We start from the raw sequence: 8,409 nt of genomic DNA, 5'->3' as shown, positions 1-8,409 counted from the left end.
GCACACACAAGGCAAGTTCATCCATCAAGTAGGATTTTCTACAGTGGTAACAACATAGCATCTCTGAATAAATTGATCTGTAATATTTGTGAATCATCTATATGCCTATATACTGTAGGCTGCAAATGCATCAGTGAAAACCTGCCTTATGTGTTGCTTTCCTGGGATCATCACCCATGGTGAAAATTACAATGGACAGATTATAATGGTTCCCAATTTTTTTCAATGTAGGGATCACCTTGGTGTTTGGACCACGGACCACTTGCCACACATTTTTTTTCACAACAGCATTGTCACAAAGACGGCCGAAGTGGGCGGAGTCAGAACCAGGAAGAGGAATGAAATACACAGACAGGATGGATGAGTTGAAATGATGGGGTCGCTTGCTGGCGCCGGTTTATTGAAAAATAAAACCAGGCTTAACAAACACGAAAACACAGGACACGGCACTCTACGCCAAAATAAATAGACAAACAAAAACGGACTAACACTTAACAAAACCATGCACGGACAGACACACTGACAAACACGGTGAGATGATAAATTAACAAGTATCGTGCTGGTCCCGCCAGCACGCAATAGCAATTGTAAATCATTTCTTTCCCGTTCTCCACTCACCGAACACCCAACCGCGAATGTGAAAACGTGCATCCATATATACTGTTGTGCTGGGATTCAACAACTAATTAATTATTCACTTGAATCCCAGCACGTGAATTAATCAAGTGCAATTCCCCGTGCTCACATATTATTACTTTTTACTTGCAAGTGAAGTGCTGTGCAATTCTCGTGGCTAAATACACATATACATTTTAAACACTCGTGTTACACAGACCCGTTTATATCCCGTGTACCAATGACTATACACCAACATTTAAACACACCACACGCAACACATAACAGATAATTTGTCACAAGTATTTTGAAACAAATTTATGTGTATAAACAAATGTATATGTATAAGTACATGTAGAAAGTAAAGTACTTATATAACCTACCTAACTTAATGAGATTCCTGGACATGAATCTACCAATTCAGCAAGGAATGTTGTCATTTTGCGCATTGAAAGTTGCTGATGGCAAAGTTCCTGTTTTTTCCTTATTTTTAAAAAAAAATGTTTTCGCATTCTGAATGCTTTGTAGATAAATGGCATCTCACTTTTGCAGGATTAAGAGTTTTGTTTGACAAAACATCCTAACAAATAATGCACTGGGGCTCGGATTCAGTAAATGTAAACGTGCTGGTCCCCGCGACCCTTACCTTGTGTAGCAAATTAATCTGTCCATTTCTAATGCAATTTATAACACTCACTGATCGCCAACTTCGCTCAATGTACAGATAAAAAACTAAACGGTATCTGTTGTATTTTTAAATACTTGGAGAAATGTAATTTGTAGCTCAATAGTTATTAACATAACTGACTATTTATGTACATGTTGTAAGTATGTTATTTCTTTATTTGTATTTGTGGTAATGTTGTTTTATTGTTCTGAATTACCAGATAATATTTACTGGTTATTAATGATGTATTTGTTTTATTTGTACTACTCAAGATTAAATTCAGTATACAACCACAATGCCTGCTGCAGTGTAATGGAATCAGGCTGCAGTGAGCTGTGTTGCTGTTTGAGGGCTGTATCCCCTGGTACCTGTTTCATATTTATTCTTACAGAATAAATTCCTCTCTTCCATCAAGCTACTTGCATGGTTCTTTAGGCTGAGCAGTAGCGCAGGGCTCCGTCTCCTCCAGTTAGAGACAGGACACCTGTGGTTTCACTATCACATAATACACAATTATTTTCAGGTTCTTTAGCAGCAATAATATACACTAGTCTCTATTATTTTCTCAAAATCAATATTTATAAATAAAATAATAGTTATTCATTTTATTTTTTATCAGTAATAAGGAAAAAAAAAACATACCTGATAGATTTAGTTCATGAAATAGTATCTGCTTATATCCACTTGTTTCTTTATCTTTATAAATGTTGGAAAAACATACATATTAAAACACGAGACAGAATACATGTTTTATTTCAAGCCTTTGCTTTTGACTGACTACAAGACAGAGATTGTTGTGATTGTGGATTTGTCAAGATGCAAACTCAATGAAAGCCTAGTTGTTTATTTTTCAATATACCTGGGAGACAACAATCCTTTGTTTTTGTTACACAAATGCAACTGCAAATATATCAGATGGAAATATTTAATCTTAAAAGTAGTCATATTGATTGGAATATGGAAAGCTGCACTCAGATGCATACAGCAAACAAAAATGACAGGTAGGATAATAACTTATGTGGCTAATATGAAACGCGTTATATATTCTTTTTTATATTACTATTAGAAAAAAAAAAACATTTTGGTTTTATATATATATTTTTTTAAGTAGTTTTTATTGTGTGTTCTGCTTAGAGTTACATGTATAAAAACCATGACCCAAGGGACCTTACAGTACTTCATGAAAGTTTTATTGAAAAATATTAATGTTTTGGCAGATTTTTGGCAAGTATTGTTTCACCTGAGTGATTACAGTGACATAATACACATTTATTCTCAGGGTCTTTATAAAAAATAATGGACACTACTCTTGATTTATTTTTTTCAAAACAAATAGTTATAAATTAAATAATAGTTTCTAATTTCATTATTATCAGTAATAAGGAAAACAAATGTACCTGATACATTTAGCTCATGAAATAGTATATCCACTTAATCCACTTATCCACTTGTAATATCATTGTGGCAGAGCAGAGCTCTGCCCTTTATAAATAGGCAGGGATAGGGTTAAATTCCCCTACCTGCCTGGGTTTATTGTGTTCTGGTGGCTGGGGTTGATTAGAGTAATTAACGATCAATGAGCACCCAGCCACCTGACATAAAAGGAGGACTCAGCTTCCCATTAGGGAGAGAAGGGAGCTGAGGAAGAAAGCAGATGATTGTGTTTGCTGTTTTTGGTTTGCTGTTTTATGGTTTTTGAATTTTCTGATCCAGTGAAGGCATCACCCAGCCTGGAAACCTTTACTTTTGTAAGTTTTGCTTTGTGTTTTGTTATTTGTGTTTAAATATCTTTGTTTTGGCCCTTGTGCCCTTTTATTTTGTGATTTGATAATAAACGTATTATTTTTTAAACTGCAATCTGTCTCTGGGCCTCTATCCACTCACCAGCCTGTCACAATCATATATATTGTAGCGTTTCAGGGCAAACAAAAGGGAGGCAGACGACTGCAGCAAGATCTTATTCAGATTTTTATTAAGGGCAGCATCAGCACACCACAACACAGCCCCGAGCTGCTTGCAGGCAGCTCCTAAATAAAGATCCTCCCCCAAGCCCTATTGGCTCACACACAAAGTTACATTTACATTCACACTGACCAATCGCTCAGACCCTCAGTCCTGCACAAGTAGCTGACTGGCTGAACCAAACACAAATCACAGAGCAGCAAACACAGACCCCATCTACATACAGCTGCACTGTGAACATGACACCCCAGGCAGCACACAAGCACTGCCTAGACACAAAACACAGATTACTTACTCTTTACTCATAGATTCATGCAGGGTAACACACAAATGGTGGGAATGACAGGACAGCACACACACATACTTAGCACAGATCGCTACAATATTAAAACACATAAGACAGAATACATGTTCTAATATAACTGTAAATCAAATACATCAGATTGACAGTGTTTCCCTTTTTTATTTACTCTAAATATTTTTTTTGTTGTTTCTGTTTGACTGTTGTAAACAGTATCTGGCCTTTAGACACAAAATGCCCCTCTCAGTGATGTCACGCGAAAAACAAAACTATTAGGAAGTGAATGCCAGTCCTTCCTCTGTCCATTGATGTGTGCTTCAAGCCTGTACTGTAAAGTACGGTGGCCCTGTAAGTCATCAAAACTAAGTGCCTTTTTATCATATTTTTATTCTAGCAAAACTGCATTATACAATATCCAATCATGGCAAGAAAAAATAAAAAATCCCTAAAATTCTGTGAATTTATAATCATACCTTTCCATGTCTGCTTTTTGTGGTTATGATGGAATTGGTTTATATACTTAGTGATACTAGTTTTAAAAAATGGGCTGGATTCTCCAAAGCTGTTTACTCCAAATCAATTGCCAAAAAAAACAACCACAATTATAAAACAAATAAAAATAAACACAAACCTAAAATGGTTAACAAACCCCTAATTTAAATGTTTGGGTTGTTTAGTTCTTGTTTGGTAAGTTTGAGGTGTTTTTTTTCAGTTATAATCACAATACAAAGTAAATGCAATCCAGCAATACAGAACACTTTTTTTCCCTCAGGAAATATAAATCTATTTATCTTGACCTTTCAGGTTCAAATTAGCCTTGTCAAGCCCCGTCAACATGATGGAAGTCTCAATAAATCTGCTTTCAAGACCTCACTGAGCTTGCTACAGCAAGACAATCCATAGCACATGCAGTAACTATTGACAAAGGCCTATGATATGGATGACCAAAAGATTAAAGACAGTGAAGAAGCTGTGCAATCACTCAGAAGAGTCAACAGCCCCATCCATCACTGAGTGCATTTTCTGATTGTTCTTGCACCTTAAAATTAGCTGGAAAGTGTTCCTGGTACAGTTGCAATGTTAAGATTTCCAAAGCAATGCCATCTGTAAAAACATCACAGGGAGATTAAAGGGTTGCTTTGATTGCAGAATTCAACTCTAAGCACTGTCCGTTTAGTTTCTACTCAAAATGCAATCTATACCCATTTCACTTTTCATTCATGAGATTAGCTTCCAATTTTCCACTTGACTCTTGGCAAATAAACCAACAAGTATGAAAGTAACAGTTTTGTTTTTTGTTTTTTTTTTTTTTGGGGGGGGGGGGGGGGGGGGGTTAGTTAATTTTTGTGACTCTTAAGCTGCTCTAATAAAAAAGAATAAAACTTGGAATGACAACTAAAAAGCAGGCACAACCCAAAACCATTTCACCAACATTTATAAATATATGTAACCCCAATAACAAACCTAACCCTAGCTCCTGCCACTATAATGTCTAGTGTACACTTTTTTGGTTTTCTTTATATAGTATTTTTGACAAATATTATCCATTTTTAGTTGCAAGCCTTTTTTTAAGTACTATCGCTATGTTGACATCATCTGAAAAAACAGTTTCCTTATTAACCTTGTAAAAATGAAGGGATTAGGACTGCTATATTCTCTGCTTTATTCTGAAATGCCTTTCAGGAAAATACATTTCTATTTGTACTACCTTCCAAATAAAATCAACCAGGCTGACAAAGAATACAATACTTAAGCAAAAGCAAGTGTCTGCAAAATGCCTGTGGCAAAGAGGTGAAGACTGTAAATATTCTGTGAGACCATTTTTTGTGTGTAAGCTTCAAGGCATTTTTCTTGACATGTCATGTTCTATACAATGTGCTGCAGTATCCTCAAGTCAGAGAAAGATAATCAAGGAAATACAACTGATTCTTAGAAACTCAAAGCAAGCAAGTAATAAGCATCACCTCAGATCAAAGCCCTTGGGGGTAAAATGTTGATATCTTGTTTGCACAGATGCATCTGTTTGAAGTATCATCTCTTATTGCTCTGCTCATTCGGGGGTCTCATTTGTTTCACTTAAAGTATTTAAAGCCTGTGTTTTAAGATAACTATGATATTTCCAGCTAGCTGGATTCAATGCTGCACAGTTTTGTATGTACATATACCTGTTTACACACTAGTTTTTTTTTCAAATGTTTACTTTATTACAGCTTTTCATTTTTTGAAGTAGTGCTTCAAAAAATTTAAATACTGTGTTTCGGCTGTGCAGATGTTTGATATGACGTGCTTGAATAAAACTTTTGAGCTGTATCCGATAGTTTGTCTTTCATTTTAAAGTTGATGCTGTTTAAGATGTAACTGTCACAATGGCTGCTGGAGGTGGTTCTTGTGTTAACCTGTACACACAGCGATGATGAAATGTATGGGGCGGTCAAACGGGCTGTTGCTGCTATCCCCGAATCACTGCCGAATAACTCCATTTAAATTACAAAGTACAACACAACAATCAATTCCCACCATCCAATATATATAGAGTCCCATTTATTTTTAGCTTTGATTAGAAGTTCAGCCTTTTAAAGAAAAATAATGTTACTTAAATAAAGGGCACTGTGATTTTTCAGTTAGAGGGTGCATTTTAAATGTCCCTGTTCCCCTCGGAATAACAGGTTATTTTTTTTTTTCATTTCACCTTCAGTCGGTATTCTCTTGCTCCTATTTATACTGTAGAAATTGGGTTTATGTTTTTTGGTGAGTATTGAAGGGTTTTCAGAGGCATTCCATTTAGCTTTCGGTAGTGCTCTGGTCTAAAATAATGTCATTGTTAAAAATAGTACATATTTATACTTCAAAATTGTAATGTGTTACTAAAATCACATTTAGGTATAATTGCATGCAGTCCCAGTAATCCGGTTTTATTTTGGCAGAAGCGTGCGTAATTTAACAGTAATTGTTCTGATAAAGAAGTTACTGCCCAGTAGACATGTATGTATTTATTCATTTATTCATTTATTTATTTATTTGTTTATTTGGCAGACACCTTTATCTAAAGTGACTTGTAGGTGTTGCAGGGCAATACATGGTTACAATGCAAGAATAATATATAAATACAGTGTAGTTTACAGACAACAAGTTATATCTACAATTACTTATTAGTTGTGCAATAATGCAAGGATAGCGCAACAGGTCAGGATCCAGTAATGTGGTGCTGAGGTCAGGCAAGTCCAGTTCATTGTAAGAGGGGTAGATCAAGAGATCTACAAGAACAGTCTAAACAGGCAGGTCACTCCAAAATTAATATGTGGCCTTTTGTTTTGAAAACAAACAGCAGAGGTAGGGAATATCTTTTAATTTAATTAAAAAGTTATATTTATGTTCTTTAGCCCTTTGCAGTCCATTTATTCAGCGCTTGTCAGACGTGTCAGGTCCAATTTATTTTCACATGCACTTTTTTACACAAAGAATCGTGGGGGTCTGGAACCAACTCCCCAGTAATGTTATTGAAGCTGACACCCTGGGATCCTTCAAGAAGCTGCTTGATGAGAGTCTGTGATCAATAAGCTACTAACAACCAAACGAGCAAGATGGGCCGAATGGCCTTCTCTCATTTGTAAACTTTCTTATGTTCTTAGGAGTAGGCCAGTAGATCCTGCGTTTTCCCAAAGGGTTAGTTAGAATAAATCCTAAGAATGGAAGTCACAGCAACTGCTAATTATATATATATATATATATATATATATATATATATATATATATATATATATATATATATATATATAATATATAATATATATAGAGATACGTTAAATATATATATATATTATATATATAATGTATATATATATGATTTAAAAAATAAAGTGCTACAAGTAACTAGTAATAGGCTTTTCTTCCATGTATAATTCAAACTTGACAAAAAAATGCCATCGTAATGTACACCTGTATAATCTGAGTACTCGGCACACCCAAATCTCTGCAGTAAATAATAAGAATAGCTCAGTTGCCGATTAATGCAGTGCCTCCAGCTGGTAAACAGACTGCAGGCTAATCTTATCTGTTTAGTATGATAGAGTGACTGATAAACTTGTATAGGCTGCCATTAATATATAAAAACAATAATGTTCCTTTTAGCTTGAACTGCAGCAAGCAATATGTCAGAGCTGTCTCAAGGTTTTTAAAAAAAATGTTTTAAGGCTACAAACTGGAGCATTAGTTAGTGTTGGCAAAAGCTGTGTTTGCTTGGTTTGGCAAATACCTGAAGTTTAATTTGAGTTGAAAAAGATGACATTTTGTTTTTCTCCTGGAACTTTGAATTAGTTTGGGTTACTGGGGCCTATCCACCCAATTACAAATATAAACTCGAAGTGGAAAGAGCCCACTGCCAATTAGAATGGTCTCACTGACCAGACACTGAAGAATTAAGAGGCTTTTGAAAATGTGTTAAAAGGAAGAACCTAGATTTTCCTTCTTGGTTGTTCATATGAGCCTGAAGGGAAAAGGGTGGTGGTGGTTGACGACAGCTACATTCTCAACTTTTAACAAAAAATAAAAGGATTGTCTACACCCATCATCAAGTACACATAATCTGTTCCTAGATTAACTAAATTTACTAAAGGCAATAATAGACAGGGCAGGATGTACATTTATACATTTAAGAAATATTAATATATATGATTTGTTTATTTCTGGTTTGGTAACTTTTTTGGAAGTGTGTTCAATACTTTTTTGCCTAAATACGTTGTTGCAAGCAACAACATGCCCTGAAGTCATGTGCGGTGTTATGTGCAATAAATTTCTGCTCAATTATAGAATTCTCCAGAACATAGTGCTAAGGCTAACTCATGGCTTTTGATTGCTCATGTAACTG

The sequence above is a fragment of the Polyodon spathula genome, chromosome 2 (genome assembly GCF_017654505.1).
Source record: "Polyodon spathula isolate WHYD16114869_AA chromosome 2, ASM1765450v1, whole genome shotgun sequence".
Lineage (NCBI taxonomy): Eukaryota > Metazoa > Chordata > Actinopteri > Acipenseriformes > Polyodontidae > Polyodon > Polyodon spathula.
Note: the sequence above shows the minus strand (reverse complement) of the source record.